This window comes from Mustelus asterias, chromosome 3, assembly GCF_964213995.1.
Source record: "Mustelus asterias chromosome 3, sMusAst1.hap1.1, whole genome shotgun sequence".
NCBI classification, from domain to species: domain Eukaryota; kingdom Metazoa; phylum Chordata; class Chondrichthyes; order Carcharhiniformes; family Triakidae; genus Mustelus; species Mustelus asterias.
Genome location: NC_135803.1, coordinates 72,215,984 through 72,233,469, shown reverse-complemented (window position 1 = coordinate 72,233,469; position 17,486 = coordinate 72,215,984). Strand labels below are relative to the sequence as shown.

The 17,486-nt window shown below is 44.4% G+C and overlaps 1 protein-coding gene across 1 annotated transcript in view; it reads left to right on the top strand.

Moving 5' to 3' along the window:
* The window catches only part of kif1aa (kinesin family member 1Aa), a 253,452-nt gene that overhangs the window by 61,745 nt on the left and 174,221 nt on the right, over nucleotides 1-17,486 (top strand). The gene's annotated exons all lie outside the window — the stretch shown is intronic.

Genomic DNA, 17,486 nt, shown 5'->3' with positions numbered 1-17,486 from the left:
AGTGTGTACCATATACAAGATGCACTGCAGCAACTCACTAAGGCTCCTTTGACAGCACCTTCTAAACCCATGACCTATACCACCTAGGAGAACAAGAAGCTGGTACACGTGAACACCACTGTGTCCTCTGCCAATGCAAGGTGGCCGTCTGCGCTGCGCAATAGTCTATGCAGACATCAGTCTGCTCAGTTAGAAAGAAATTAATGTCTTGATTATACACGGGATATAATTCTGGCACAAGATGGTCTTAATGCATTTGGTATTGAGTAACTGGGACAGATTTTGTTCATTATCTAACATTTAAATATGACTGCTTATAGTATAATCAAATTAAATTTGAAAAGCAGAAATGTTTTGAAAATAGTGTAACTGCAAACAACCTGTAGGGAATGACTGCAATTTGAACATTATCAACACCACAGCTTTAAACACTGTGGCTCGTCACTGCCCAATGCCTACTGCCACCTAATGCCCCCTGCCCCCATGCCCACTACAACCTAATGCCCCTGCCCTCACAGCCACTACTACCCAATGCCTTCTGCTCCACACCTATTACCACCAACTCCCCCTTGCCCATGTCCACTACCACACAAAGCCTCTGCCCCTACACTCACTCCAGGTTTAGAACATTTGTTCTTCATGTGATGAGGCTAAAATTGGGGAAAATTCCCATTAATTTCTGCGCATTCTGCCTCCTGATGTTTTTTCCCACAAATCCAGTGGATTGTCCCTGTCTCTTCAGAACCAGGAATGTGTCCAGTTGCAGTCAAAGTTAAGCTAGTTTCCTTTTTCACAGATTCAGGGTCATAGCCTGTAAAACAGTAAAGATGGTGGAGAAATACCAGAATTGTACGTCTGTGGCATTGGCCAGCAAACGCAGTCATGCAACCACCTGCAATTTCCCCTCCAATCCTGACTTTGGAACTATGTCACCATTCTTTCAACATTGCTGCGTCAAACTCCTGGAACTCTTTCCTTAACAGCACTGTGCGTGTCCCTACAACACACAAGACTGCAGTGATTCAAGAAGGCAGCTCAATGGCAATTAAATATGGGCAATAAATGTTGGTCTCACTACCGATGCTCACATCCCACGAAAGAATAAAAACATTTTTCCTTCCTATTGTAGTGATGATGTTATAGAACATAGAACAGTACAGCACAGAACAGGCCCTTCGGCCCACGATGTTATGCCGAGCTTTATCTGAAACCAAGATCAAGCTATCCCACTCCCTATCATCCTGGTGTGCTCCATGTGCCTATCCAATAACCGCTTAAATGTTCCTAAAGTGTCTGACTCCACTATCACTGCAGGCAGTCCATTCCACACCCCAACCACTCTCTGCGTAAAGAACCTACCTCTGATATCCTTCCTGTATCTCCCACCACGAACCCTATAGTTATGCCCCCTTGTAATAGCTCCATCCACCCGAGGAAATAGTCTTTGAACGTTCACTCTATCTATCCCCTTCATCATTTTATAAACCTCTATTAAGTCTACCCTCAGCCTCCTCCGCTCCAGAGAGAACAGCCCTAGCTCCCTCAACCTTTCCTCATAAGACCTACCCTCCAAACCAGGCAGCATCCTGGTAAATCTCCTCTGCACTCTTTCCAGCGCTTCCACATCCTTCTTATAGTGAGGTGACCAGAACTGCACATAATATTCCAAATGTGGTCTCACCAAGGTCCTGTACAGTTGCAGCATAACCCCACGGCTCTTAAACTCCAACCCCCTGTTAATAAAAGCTAACACACTATAGGCCTTCTTCACAGCTCTATCCACTTGAGTGGCAACCTTTAGAGATCTGTGGATATGGACCCCAAGATCTCTCTGTTCCTCCACAGTCTTCAGAACCCTACCTTTGACCCTGTAATCCACATTTAAATTAGTCCTACCAAAATGAATCACCTCACATTTATCAGGGTTAAACTCCATTTGCCATTTTTCAGCCCAGCTTTGCATCCTATCTATGTCTCTTTGCAGCCTACAACAGCCCTCCACCTCATCCACTACTCCACCAATCTTGGTGTCATCAGCAAATTTACTGATCCACCCTTCAGCCCCCTCCTCTAAGTCATTAATAAAAATCACAAAGAGCAGAGGACCAAGCACTGATCCCTGCGGCACTCCACTAGCAACCTGCCTCCAATCCGAGAATTTTCCATCCACCACCACCCTCTGTCTTCGATCAGACAGCCAGTTACCTATCCAATCGGCCAACTTTCCCTCTATCCCACACCTCCTCACTTTCATCATAAGCCGACCATGGGGTACCTTATCAAACGCCTTACTAAAATCCATGTATATGATATCAACTGCCCTACCTTCATCAACACACTTAGTTACCTCCTCAAAAAATTCTATCAAATTTGTGAGGCACGACTTGCCCTTCACGAATCCGTGCTGACTATCCCGGATTAATCCGCATCTTTCTAAATGGTCATAAATCCCATCCCTAAGGACCTTTTCCATCAATTTACCAACCACCGAAGTAAGACTAACCGGTCTATAATTACCAGGGTCATTTCTATTCCCTTTCTTAAACAGAGGAACAACATTCGCCACTCTCCAGTCCTCTGGCAGCATCCCCGTGGACAGTGAGGACCCAAAGATCAAAGCCAAAGGCTCTGCAATCTCATCCCTTGCCTCCCAAAGAATCCTAGGATACATTTCATCAGGCCCAGGGGACTTATCGACCTTCAGTTTATTCAAAACTGCCAGGACATCCTCCCTCCGAACATCTATTTCCTCCAGCCTATTAGCCTGTAACACCTTCTCTTCCTCAAAAGCATGGCCCCTCTCCTTGGTGAACACTGAAGAAAAGTATTCATTCATCACCTCGCCTATCTCTACTGACTCCATACACAAGTTCCCACTACTGTCCTTGACCGGCCCTAACCTCACCCTGGTCATTCTTTTATTCCTCACATAAGAGTAAAAAGCCTTGGGGTTTTCCTTGATCCGACCCGCCAAGGACTTCTCGTGTCCCCTCCTAGCTCTCCTAAGCCCCTTTTTCAGCTCATTACTTGCTAACTTGTAACCCTCAATCGAGCCATCTGAACCTTGTTTCCTCATCCCTACATAAGCTTCCCTCTTCCTTTTCACAAGACATTCCACCTCTTTCGTGAACCATGGTTCCCTCACTCGGCCATTTCCTCCCTGCCTGACAGGGACATACCTATCAAGGACACCCAGTATTTGTTCCTTGAAAAAGTTCCACTTTTCATTAGTTCCTTTCTCTGACAGTTTCTGTTCCCAACTTATGCCCCCTAATTTTTGCCTAATCGCATCATAATTACCTCTCCCCCAATTGTAAACCTTGCCCTGCCGTACGGCCCTATCCCTCTCCATTGCAATAACAAAAGACACCGAATTGTGGTCACTATCTCCAAAGTGTTCTCCCACAACCAAATCTAACACTTGGTCCGGTTCATTTCCCAGTACCAAATCCAATGTGGCCTCACCTCTTGTCGGCCTACCCACATATTATGTCAGGAAACCCTCCTGCACACACTGCACAAAAACTGCCCCATCCGAACTATTTGACCTACAAAGGTTCCAATCAATATTTGGAAAGTTAAAGTCCCCCATGACAACTACCCTGTGACCCCCACACATATCCATAATCTGCTTAGCAATTTCTTCCTCCACATCTCTATTACTATTTGGGGGCCTATAGTAAACTCCTAACAACGTGACCGCTCCTTTCCTATTTCTAACCTCAGCCCATATTACCTCAGTGTGCAGATCCCCCTCGAAGTGCCTTTCCGCAGCCGTTAAACTATCCTTGATTAACAATGCCACTCCTCCACCTCTTTTACCAGCTTCCCTACACTTAGTGAAACATCTATACCCCGGAACGTCCAACAACCATTCCTGTCCTTGCTCTACCCACGTCTCCGTAATGGCCACAATATCGTAGTCCCAAGTACCAATCCACGCCCCAAGTTCATCTACCTTGTTCCGGATGCTCCTTGCATTGAAGTAGACACACTTCAACCCACCTTCCTGTCCACCGGTACCCACCCTTGACCCTGATACCTTCCCCAATACCTCACCACCCTCACTGACTTCTGGACTACAACTCCTTTTCCCACTCCCCTGACAAATTAGTTTAAACCCCCCTGAAGAGCCGTAACAAATTTCCCTCCCAGGATATTGGTGCCCCTCTGGTTCAGGTGCACCCCGTCCTGTTTGTACAGGTCCCACCTTCCCCAGAATGTGTTCCAATTATCCACGTATCTGAAACCCTCCCTCCTACACCATCCCTGCAACCACATGTTTAACTTCACTCTCTCCCTGTTCCTCAACTCGCTATCCCGTGGCACCGGCAACATACCAGAGATGACCACATGTTTCGTCTTGGCTCTCAGCTTCCAGCCCAGCTCCAGAAATTCCTGCTTTAAATCCCTGTCCCTTCTCTTACCTATGTCATTGGTATCAATGTGTACCACGACTTGTGACTGTTTCCCCTCCCCCTTCAGAATCCGGAAAACACGGTCTGAGACGTCACGGACCTTGGCATCCGGTAGGCAACATACCATCCGTGAGTCTCTTTTGCTGCCACAGAACCTCCTATCTATCCCTCTAACTAACGAGTCCCCAATAACTATTGCCCCCCCGCTCTGCCCCTTACCCTCCCGTGCCACAGAGACGGACACAGTGCTGGAGATCCTCTCACTGCGGCTCACCACTGGTATGTCATCCCCCTCAACCATATCCAAAGCGGAATACTTGTTGCTAAGGGGAACGACCACCGGGGATCCCTGCATGGACTGCTTCCTCCCAGCCCCTCTCACTGTCACCCATCTGTTTTCATTCCTTGGAGTAACTGTATCCCTAAAGCTTCTGTCTATGGCCACCTCTGTGTCCCTAATGATCCTAAGTTCATCCAACTCCAGCTCCAGTTCCCTAACACGGTTTTGGAGGAGCTGCAGATGGGTGCACTTCCCACAGATGTAATCAGCAGGGACACTGTCGTCGTCCCTCACCTCAAACATAGCGCAAGAGGAACATAGCACTGCCTGCACACCCATCCCCTCTAGATACCTTGCCAGTACCAGGTAGAAAGTGCAAAAATGAATTTAAACTCACCCCTGCTCGCCCTTTCTGCCTAAGCCCTGTGAGCCAAAGCCTTATAGCTCACACTCTGCTTCCCACTCACTACACTGCCCGCTCCCGACACTGTCCGCTGTATACTGCAGCCTACCTTTTATACTTTGCGCGCTTAAAAAACCCTTCCCAGACTCCTTAGCAGCCCACTTCCTGTTTTCACTTTAAACTTAAAATACTACTACAAAAGTAAAGGCCAAAAAAAACACACACTAGCTGACTAATTAAATAAATAAACAATTCATTCAATCAATCTCTCACCAGCACTGCTGCCTCCAATCACTCCCTCTCAGCTTGCTCCAGTGGAACAATGAGCAGTGGTACAGTTGCAGCGTAACCCCACGGCTCTTAAACTCCAACCCCCTGTTAATAAAAGCTAACACACTATAGGCCTTCTTCACAGCTCTATCCACTTGAGTGGCAACCTTTAGAGATCTGTGGATATGGACCCCAAGATCTCTCTGTTCCTCCACAGTCTTCAGAATCCTATCTTTGACCCTGTAATCCACATTTAAATTAGTCCTACCAAAATGAATCACCTCACATTTATCAGGGTTAAACTCCATTTGCCATTTTTCAGCCCAGCCTTGCATCCTATCTATGTCTCTTTGCAGCCTACAACAGCCCTCCACCTCATCCACTACTCCACCAATCTTGGTGTCATCAGCAAATTTACTGATCCACCCTTCAGCCCCCTCCTCTAAGTCATTAATAAAAATCACAAAGAGCAGAGGACCAAGCACTGATCCCTGCGGCACTCCACTAGCAACCTGCCTCCAATCCGAGAATTTTCCATCCACCACCACCCTCTGTCTTCGATCAGACAGCCAGTTACCTATCCAATCGGCCAACTTTCCCTCTATCCCACACCTCCTCACTTTCATCATAAGCCGACCATGGGGTACCTTATCAAACGCCTTACTAAAATCCATGTATATGATATCAACTGCCCTACCTTCATCAACACACTTATTTACCTCCTCAAAAAATTCTATCAAATTTGTGAGGCACGACTTGCCCTTCACGAATCCGTGCTGACTATCCCGGATTAATCCGCATCTTTCTAAATGGTCATAAATCCCATCCCTAAGGACCTTTTCCATCAATTTACCAACCACCGAAGTAAGACTAACCGGTCTATAATTACCAGGGTCATTTCTATTCCCTTTCTTAAACAGAGGAACAACATTCGCCACTCTCCAGTCCTCTGGCAGCATCCCCGTGGACAGTGAGGACCCAAAGATCAAAGCCAAAGGCTCTGCAATCTCATCCCTTGCCTCCCAAAGAATCCTAGGATACATTTCATCAGGCCCAGGGGACTTATCGACCTTCAGTTTATTCAAAACTGCCAGGACATCCTCCCTCCGAACATCTATTTCCTCCAGCCTATTAGCCTGTAACACCTTCTCTTCCTCAAAAACATGGCCCCTCTCCTTGGTGAACACTGAAGAAAAGTATTCATTCATCACCTCGCCTATCTCTACTGACTCCATACACAAGTTCCCACTACTGTCCTTGACCGGCCCTAACCTCACCCTGGTCATTCTTTTATTCCTCACATAAGAGTAAAAAGCCTTGGGGTTTTCCTTGATCCGACCCGCCAAGGACTTCTCGTGTCCCCTCCTAGCTCTCCTAAGCCCCTTTTTCAGCTCATTACTTGCTAACTTGTAACCCTCAATCGAGCCATCTGAACCTTGTTTCCTCATCCCTACATAAGCTTCCCTCTTCCTTTTCACAAGACATTCCACCTCTTTCGTGAACCATGGTTCCCTCACTCGGCCATTTCCTCCCTGCTGACAGGGACATACCTATCAAGGACATCCAGTATTTGTTCCTTGAAAAAGTTCCACTTTTCATTAGTTCCTTTCCCTGACAGTTTCTGTTCCCATCTTATGCCCCCTAATTCTTGCCTAATCGCATCATAATTACCTCTCCCCCAATTGTAAACCTTGCCCTGCCGTACGGCCCTATCCCTCTCTATTGCAATAACAAAAGACACCGAATTGTGGTCACTATCTCCAAAGTGCTCTCCCACAACCAAATCTAACACTTGGCCCGGTTCATTTCCCAGTACCAAATGCAATGTGGCCTCACCTCTTGTCGGCCTATCCACATATTGTGTCAGGAAACCCTCCTGCACACACTGCACAAAAACTGCCCCATCTGAACTATTTGACCAACAAAGGTTCCAATCAATATTTGGAAAGTTAAAGTCCCCCATGACAACTACCCTGTGACCCCCACACATATCCATAATCTGCTTAGCAATTTCTTCCTCCACATCTCTATTACTATTTGGGGGCCTATAGTAAACTCCTAACAACGTGACCGCTCCTTTCCTATTTCTAACTTCAGCCCATATTACCTCAGTGTGCAGATCCCCCTCGAAATGCCTTTCCACAGCCGTTAAACTATCCTTGATTAACAATGCTACTCCTCCACCTCTTTTACCAGTTTCCCTACACTGATAGGTTATCTTGTGTTTAATTAGTTGGTAATATCCTAATAAGCATTCCTTTGTTGGTGTTGAGATCAAATCTATTTTGTTGGTTTGTAAACGATGTCAATGAAGTTGGCGCTTCCATAGAGCTCCTGTTCACGGCAGCACTTATTATTGGAACGAATGATCGGAGTCAGGAAAATTAGACAGATGTAACAGGGGAATTAGAAGTGATGTAGTGCTGTCACTCAGTGCGTGATTCCCCAAGGAGTGTGAGACATTGCATTGCAATTACTTGTGTATGATCTCTTAAGAGCTTTGATATTCATGATGTAATTGTGTTATATTACGTATATCTCACGGGGGGGGGGGGGGGGGGTGTTACAGGATGATTAACTTCTCATTCCTGATATTTTAACAGCTTTGTTTGGTTATTGCCAATTTTTATATTCAGATCTATGGTTTATTGGAAATTAATTCCAGACATATATTCGCAGTAATGCAGCATTCTCACTACTCAACATCCTTATGTGTGAGATCACTTTTGTTGTTCCTCGTCTGAGTGTCAGCCATAGCTCTGGCAGGATTCCTGCCCATGTTATTTTGCCAGGGCTTGAGTGCAAATGACAAGGCTGACACTCTTGTGCTCTATCGAGGGAGGGCTGCACAGTTGGAGGTGCTGTCTTTTGGATGAGACGTTTGAACTGAGACACTTTCTGCCTGCTCGGGTGGATGTAAAGGTTGCTATGGCACTATTTTAATGACTAGCGGCAGGGTTATCCCCAGTGTCCTGACCTCAATCAATTTCAGAAAAGCTGACTATCTGGAATTGATCATATTGCTGTTTGTGAGCACTCTCTGTGAGAGAGTAGGCTGCTGTATTTTCCATCTACAAACAATGACTACACTTCTAAAAGTACATCATTGGTGGTGTTCATGCAATTGTTAATTGTCATTGAGCTGCCTTCTTGAATCACTGCAGTCTTGTGTGTTGTAGCACTGTACAAATTGAAGTCTTTTATTTTGTTTTACCTTCCTCCGCTCACATTCACTCCGTTTTGAAATGTGGTTTCCCAGATTGCATGAGGAACTTCTCTGTCTACGTGCGTTGTAAAGTCAATGTCTTGTTCTGGGCTGTGTGCTGCAACACCTCAATTGCTTTGTCATTGCTTCTCCACAGTGTTTTGTCATTGAGACTGCTGAGGCTATGACTCACTGGTCCCTTTAAACATCTCCCTGCATGCACTCTTTCTTTTTTTTCTCATTGCAGTCTTGTTGCACATATTTTTACCCCTCTTGTAGGTGACTAGATAGCTACAGGTTGGGGGGAGTGCAACAGGGAAAGGGGGAGCAAAGGAATGGCTGGATTTCTATGGAGGAGGCAAATTGGGACACCCTCCCAAACTGCCATTTTTAAAGGGCTTCTGAGTTGTCCCAACTTGGTGACAATCAGGACCAAAGTGTTTAGTCGCGATGACCCTGTCATAAGTATGGAGCAATCTTTGATCGCTTGATACTTAACAATTTTATATGTTCATATGTTTGTGCGTTTCATTCAGTTTGCTATACTTTGTAACTCAGATGTCGTCCTTGGCTCATTGATAATATTCACATTTTTGAATCAAAAGATTTTCAATTGAAGTCCCACTCCAGTCACTTGAGTACAAAACTTTATCTGACACTTTAGTGCCACACTGTCAGAGGAGCCATCTCTGGTAAGATAATAAAACAAGATCCTTCTTCGTTTTTCAGCTGGATGTAAAATATTCCTTGGCACTATTCGACAAAGGTGAAGGGAATTCTTCCTTGCATCTTACCAACAGATATCTAAACAACAATTATTCAATCTTTAACCATTTTGTTTCTGATATCTTGCTGTGTACAAATTGACGGCTGCGCTTCACGTATTACAAGAGCAACTACAGTTCAAAAAGTACTTCATTGGCTGTAATCTTTTTTGGAGACATTGAAGTAGTGAAAGGCACCATTTAAATACATGTCCTATGTAAAAGAATTCTTATCATAAGTTTCAATTGATAATTAACTGTCCAACTGCAGCACAGATGTAAATCCCCTTGCAAATTGTTAATGTTGTATTAGGGTGTTTGGAACACTAAGGGTTAATGCGGGACTGGGGAAACAGTATTGTCCGCATTATGATGTAGAGAGTCACATGGGAACAGTCAAGTGTAGTGGTGAGTCTGGTAGAAGTCAACATGAAGATAGCAACGAGTCAAAGCTGTATCGTGCGTGTGCGTGCATGTCTGTGTGTGCAACAGTTATTGTTTAACCATATAAGCCGCTAGACGACTTTGAGACAACAGACAACCTTATAATGTGATGGCAGTGGATGAAGGACTCCTAAATCCCTAAGAATAAAGAAACTGCAGTTGACCTCCGAGAAGTGCATCTAATTTGAAGACCTTGAATAACAGCTGGAGATTGCCTCAGAAGCTCCATCACAAGTGTGAAGGCTGAAGGGAGGCATAAAAGGACTCTACCAGAACATGTGGGGATCTGTTGAGAGTCTCAATCAAAAGCAGAGTCAAAGGACCAAGCTAGAACGCAAAAGGATGAGCAACCTCCAAAAAAGGTTGAAATAAGCTTTTAAATTCAGTGCAATAATCAGGCAGCATTAATTTGTATTAATGAACATAGTTTGAAGAACACTGCAGGCCAGAGTCAATGCTATAACATGTGGCGAGCATGCATGAATGAAAAAAATTAGAGATGTCGGAGCAAAAGTTTTTCTGCAGAATTGCTTAAGTTTTAAACAGACCTGTAACAGCAATGGGAGCACAATAAATCCTGACAAATGTGGGAAGAAAACAAAACAATTATTGAGGTGACTGTATTCTCCTGTGTTGAAAACAACCATGGATGGTAAATCAACACTCCCAGATCAACTAAGGCAGACAAAAGGTCCAAGCTATGTGCAAAATTGGGCATTATGGCGAAGAAGCTATTTTAAAAGGTATATGATAGCATCAGCTTGAATAAGAAAACAGATTGAACAAGTGAATACGCTATCATATTCCAAGAGGTCCAATAGCTGATGACCTAATTGCCAGATTAGGAATGAATGAATCTTTCCATAATTTTGAAGAGATCATGAAGTCCTTTGACATCTACTTTAAACTAAAAAGCAATAAAACTTTGGAGCAAGCAAAAATCAACAAGAGTTCAGGAAACCCGTAGACTCTTTCATAAGTGATTTATATAGATTGGCTGAAGGTTATGACTATGGTGATCTTAAATTGGAGCTCATAAGAATCTGAATAGTATTGGGAGTAACTTATGATGCTCTTTCAGATGTACTCCAATTTAAAGAAGATCCAACTTGGAAAAAGCCTTCCAAATCGTCAAACAATTGAAGTCCGCCAGCAAAGCCAATCTATTTTGCATGATGAAGTTAAACTGTAGGACAGACCAACCCCAACAGTCCAGCTTATAAAGCAACAAAAGGGCAAGGAAAGTGATACCCGAGCGAAATATAAGATGGTGGCACAAATGTCAATACTGTGGTGCTAAAATACCTCACAGGCACGAGCAGTGTCCAGTAATCACTGTGCAGTGCTTCCACTGCAACTACCTGGGACATTTTGGAAAGATGTGTTGGTCCAAAAGCTCAATGTGCAGTGGTTCCCAAAGAGTCCATGAGAAAGATTAGCTATGCCAAGAGGAAATCTAACAATGCTTCTTGGGAGATGGAAGGAATTTTGGAATGCTGACATATCTGTAATTGGTCACCTCTCGGATTTCAAAGTAGAGAGGAGAAGAAGAGCCAATGTTGTGGCCTTGATGGATAAGGAACCCTGGCTAGTGAAATAATGTCTGAAGCCAACTACAATGCAGTTATATGGACCAGGAAGCATCAAGCTCCAGGTCAAAGGAATGTTGCAAGCATCATTCTCAATATAAAAAAACAAACAAATACAGGAAACATTATAGGTGCTCCACAACCACGAAATTTCTCCCCTGAGCAGGAAAGCTGTGTTGACCTCAACATCATCCAGTAAGGATTTGGTTCCAATTTTAAAAAGGATTTTCTAAAACTTTTCACCAGATTGGGATGATTGACGACGGCAAACAGCATTAAACCATGAGATACGATGCTAAAACCGTGTGCTTATTTACATCATGGAAAATATCTCAACCACTTCTGGGACAAGTACAATAGTAACTTGATGAGATGACTAAGATGGGGGTCATCTCCCCATCATTCGGCTGACAGAACAGTGTTCTGGGATGGTCCCTGTCCCAAAACCAAATGGATCCACTTGCAACTGTGTCGATCTGACAAACTCAACAAGACAGTGACGAGGAAAATCCATCCAACGTCCTCGGTGGACGACAGCCTGATCAAACTGTCCAAGAACACAGTGTTCTCAAAACTTGATGCCAACAGCAGCAGCTTGCAGTTTCTGTTAGATAAGAAATCTAAGTTGCTGACAACTTTTATCACCCCATTTGTCAGATTCTACTTCAATTGTTTGCCCTTCGACATTAGCTTGACACTTGAGATTTTTCAGTGCACAATGTTGGCCATCTTACAAAGCTCTAATAAGTCACCTTTCATAAGGGTGATGTTCTTGACCACGGTATTATTATCGAAGAACATGACAGTAGACTTACGGCTGTCCTGAAACACTTGCAGGAAGTACGATTGATGCTGAAGGATCAGTGCAAGTTCTCTAAGATCTCCATTCAGTTTTTAGGTCATGCTATGAGCAGCAAAGGCACATGGCTGAGCCACACAAAATGAAGGCAATCAGTGAATTTCCAACCCTGTCATCCATTCCAAACCTCCAAAGGTTTTTAGGCATGGTGAACCAGTTGGTGAAATGTTTACTTTACATGCGCTTTGCATATGAAACAGTGTATGTCCAGGGGTAGCATCAAATGACTGGACACACTGTTTAGGGCTGTAGTCGACCATCCTGTGACACGCAATCTCAATCTGGTAGACAAGCTCGAGTCATATTCCTTGTTCGTGACAACAGAACTCCAAGCTCCAAAAAGCGTTACAACAGGAGCAGATGTGAGATGAACGGCAGAATTTCCCATGACTCTGCTGGCAGGTTCGTAGGGGGGAGGGGGGGGTTGTGAGAAATTTGTGGGAGTGCCAAAATCAGGTCCACAACAGTGTGAATTTCCTGCGGTATCTTCTGCTGGTGCCTGTCATGGATCAGGAAAGCCGCTGGAGATCAGTTTGCATCCCACTAATGTTATACAGTTGAAGGCTCAACCAGAATCTTCCACCCATGCCCAATTCTCTGCAATGCTAGTGGAAATACATGTCGGTGCAAAAAATGTCTGGAGCAACATAGCATGCAGGTGTCTGGACTCATCTAAATGACGTCTGGGGCTGCCTCCTGAGTTCAGGATGGAGGCTGACCCTGGAATATCACAGCAGTGAGTGGGGAGAGCATCTATGAGTGGATCTTCCAGATTCAGTGCCATTGAGAAAGACCCTGTCCAAATGCTCCTGGAAGACCATCTTTCTCAGGACATTCATCTTCTGGCCTCAGCGTGTTTCTGGAGATCTATCTATCTTTTTCATGAAACCCGTCTTCTTTCTTTAATGTTGCGACAGTGATGTTGGGCACCTTTTCAATATGGTGCTGGATATGATGGCGGGCTACATTCTATCAGGCCTGCCCTGTCACTGAATATAGCACAAAACACCTGGTTGCATCATTGAGTATGGGGCTGGAAATTGGGACATGCTTTCCTGTCGGCCTCTGGAGTGGGAAACATGTTCCCGCCCCATCACTTATTCCCAGATGGGAGAATCCCACCCAAAGAGTGCCCCACGTCCGTCAGTATAAGGTTGGCCACTAGCATCCAGGTGGCTATGTTATGAATATTTACTTTGAACAGCAAAAAACACTTCATTGTTGTTGATGGTCTGTTGGTATGTATATATGATCAGTGGTAGGTCATTCCCATCTCACACCAGCCGGAGATTTTACAATGAGTTCACCAAAACCACTGGGGCATCGTGAAAGTGCAGAGCACGAGCCCATTCTGCAGTGTGGTGGCCACCAGTATCAATAGCAATTGACAAGATGATAAATTAACAGGTGCTTTTATTCGTAAAACCAAGTGAACTAAATCAACTAACTGGGATGAAAATACAGTTCCTGAAAGGAATACTACATCAAAGTAGACAGTATCTCAGAGGAAACTTACAACATCAAAACAATGTGATTAAAGAGGTCAATAATGCACCCCAATCCCCACGGTGCCCATCGGCTATGGAAGGGCTTTATGGTGCCGGCAGACACCATGTGCTGCCTTTCCAGGGACATCCAGCAGCGAACATACCCATGGAAGAGGGGCAAGCAGTCGATTGTCCAGTGCCTGGAACTGCTAATGGCCAGCTTGGCTATCTCTAGGAGCAGGCGCATGAGGAGGTAATTGTTCCCCATGTTCTCTCCTTGTTCCCCATCTGTACCGGGTGCCTGAAAATCAGGGGAGTGGGGTTGAGATGTAGCCAAAAGGAAAGTAGCAGATTTTCCAGAAAACTTGAAAGGGGGTACACCCCAGGACAACTTAGATATGTGTGGTCCAGTATCTCGAAAGAAGTCTACTGAATAGTTATCTCTTAATCTCCTTATCCTAAAAAATACCAGAACTATGGATCTAGTCCTTTCACCTCATGTCCCTAAACTATGTACCTTTACCCTTCATCAGGTACCCTTGCTATGACGTTCATCTGTCACCTGCTATCCTGAACTATGGCTCTTTTTTATCTCGATAGCTCCGGTTCACAAGGAATAAATCTGTTCCATGTGATAGGGCACCTTTTCACTTCAACAGCTTCACCTCATAATCCATTCCTTCCACAAAACTTTGACATAAAAGCCCTTTGGAGTGGAACTTGAACTTTGAGCACTTAGAGCAGAATCCCGTTGATGCATACATGCCTGTCACATCATCAAAGAGCACCAGGAGGTTTGTGGTAGTAAGAAAGGTTGTAAGTACCCTGTTGTGAGATGAGCAATTGTCTATTATTTCTAAGATGTGACGTCTAACAAGCATCTGAACCGAGAACATTGCCATTTGTAAATCATTGCCAGTAAAAAGCTGCAAATGCCAGAGGGAAATACAATGTTCTTTCTGTCAGTATTTGCTGGCTCCTACTGGATAAGGAATAGCATCATACAGTGGCAACCAGGCAACGAGTAAACCATTACCACACGCTGATAAAAATGAAGCAGAACAACAGAACCAGACGCAGTATGTGATCTGAATTCTGAAATCCAATTATTTCATGGCAAGTGTCTCCGGTAAAAAAGGACAAATTTAACTGCAATTAATAGAACAGATTTTTGTGAATTACAACTCGGAACATGAAATCGCTGATTGTTACTTGTATCTATCTTTTATATAATATGATCTCTGCCTCAGCTAAGAACAGGCCAGCTCTCTTTTGAAAGTGTACAGCGAATCAGCATTCATTGAATTAGGTGGTAACTTGTTCCAAAGATTTACCATTCGCTGGGAAAGGAAGCATCTAGCAGCTAACTAACTCTACCCTGACATAACATATAAGCACGATCCCTGTTGGGAGCTCCTTGACCTATCGAACTGAAATCATTTCTCAGCTTGCATGTGTTTTTTTTTCATTTGTAAATGGGATGTGGCTCAGACAACATTTTATCGACCATCCCTAATTGCCACTGACACGGTGGTGGTGAACCATCTTCTCGAATCATAGTCCATGTGGTGTAGTAACATCTGCAATGCCTTCAGGGGGGAAATTCCAGAATTTTGACCCAGAAACAGTGAAGGAACAGCGATATATTTCCAAATTGCTGAAAAGAGTTCATAGTTATGTTGATTAGACAGTGATGTCAATGATGATGCAACATGTCATCAGGGTCAGATGGTCAAGAGGCTCAAAAGAGCAAGTCCCAGAACAGTTTGTGTCCAGAGAATGTACTTACCATTGGGGTTCAAGTCCAATGCTAGGACTAGTTGGCCACAGATGCAGGTTTCAATGTGATTAAATGGGCTGATAATCAGTTCCGTCACTCCCCACCCCACTATTCCCCAAAGGGTAAAAAAAAACCAGTATGGGTGTGAAGATATGCTAACAAAAATAACCCTGGGTCTTGGATGTACATAGTTTCAAGAAAAACTGAATACTGACCGTCTCCAAGTTATTCAAAAAGTAAGTGAAACCTCTTCAAAACAGTCAGGGTGATGGCCAGAATTTTACCATCCCACCTGCCACGGGAATTGGAGCAAGCAAGGGGCGGACCATGGGAAAGTCTGTTGACCTTGGGTGGGATTTTATGGTTTTGCGATGAACGGGGCCGTAAAATCCAGCCCAGTGGTGTGGCTTGGAGGGGAATTTGCAGGTGGTGTTCTCTTGCATCTGCTGCCCTCGTTCTTCTAGGTGGCAGAGGTCATGGGTTTGAAAGATATTGTTGAAGGAGCCTTGGTGAGTTGCTGCAGTGCATCTTGTAGATGGTACACACTATTGTCACCATGAGTCAGTGTGGAAGGAGTAAATGTTTATTATAAGTGATAGAATGCCAATCAAGTGGGCTCTTTATCTTGCATGGCATTGAGTTTCTTGGCTCACCCAGACAAGTGCAGGGTATTTCATCGTACCTCACTTGTGCCTTGTAGATAGTGGCCAGGCTTTGGGGAGTCAGGAGGTAAGTTACTCACCACAAGATTCCCAGCCTCTGTCCTGGCCTTATAACCACAGTGTTTATATGGTGAGTCCAGTTCAGTTTCTAGTCAATGGTAACCCCTGAGGATGTTGATAGTGAGGGAATTCAACGATGGTAATGCCATTGAATGGCAAGGGAAAATGATTCAATTCTCTCTTGTTAGAGATGGTCATTGCCTAATACTTTTGTGGCATGAATGTTAGTTGTCACTTATCAGCCCCAACCTGAATATTGACCAGGTCTGGCTGCACTTGGACGTGGGCTGCTTCAGAATCTGAGGAGTTGCCAAAGGTGCTGAAGCTTGTGCAATATCCATAAGCACCCCCACTTCTACCTGATGATAGCGGGAAAATCATTAATACTGCAGAGAGCCTAGTGGAGGATTGAAAGTGCAGGGGTGAAATTGAAAAGGAAATTAGAAAAGCAAAGAGAGGGAATGAAAAACTATTGGCAAATAAAACTTGTATGTGGAAGTCAAAGACGTGGGCATCATTTGCATCTCTTTTCAAAAAAGAGGTCACGATGCAGGCATTTTAATTAAGGAGGAGTGTGAAATATTGGATGGGATAAACATTTGATGAGAGAAAAGGCGGTTTTAAACAGTTCTGTAAACATTTTAACGTGGAGCTAGGAAGAGTAGCAATCATTCTCTTGGCTCTATAGAAATACCACTGGTCTGCTACTGCCATAGGTTTGCACCCCTGACACTTCACCTCCTCCCTCAGCTCACCCCAAGCTGGAGATGGCTGGAATTCCGAAGGCCTCGACCAGGGAGCTTCGTTGGTACCCCCGACTGCTTTCCACAACCTCAGCTGCTCAATTCACAGGGAGCTGATGCAAAGTTTGGCTTGGGCCCCTTCAGAGAGGGGTTCATATCCCACCATGCATTGCGAGCTGAAAACTGGTGTGAGCCAACTCTGTCTCTTTGTCTGCTGTTGAATAGATTCTGATTTGAGAAGTCAACATATGCATTATGAATTGCAAATCATACATATTTTATGCAATCAAGTTGCATTCTTTAAATTGTAGGAATGGAATTTGTTATTTGAAAGCTGCTATTCGCCTCCCCTTTTTCCAGAATCACTCTGTTCCTCCAAGTTTCGGCCTTGAATTGTTCCACCATTGACAACCATTGCATTCAGCACCTTAGCTCTGAAGCTTCCTCACTAAACCTCTCCACCTCCCTCCCTCTCTCTTCCTATTAGCCATTCCTCAAAATCAACGGCCAGATTTTTAGTCC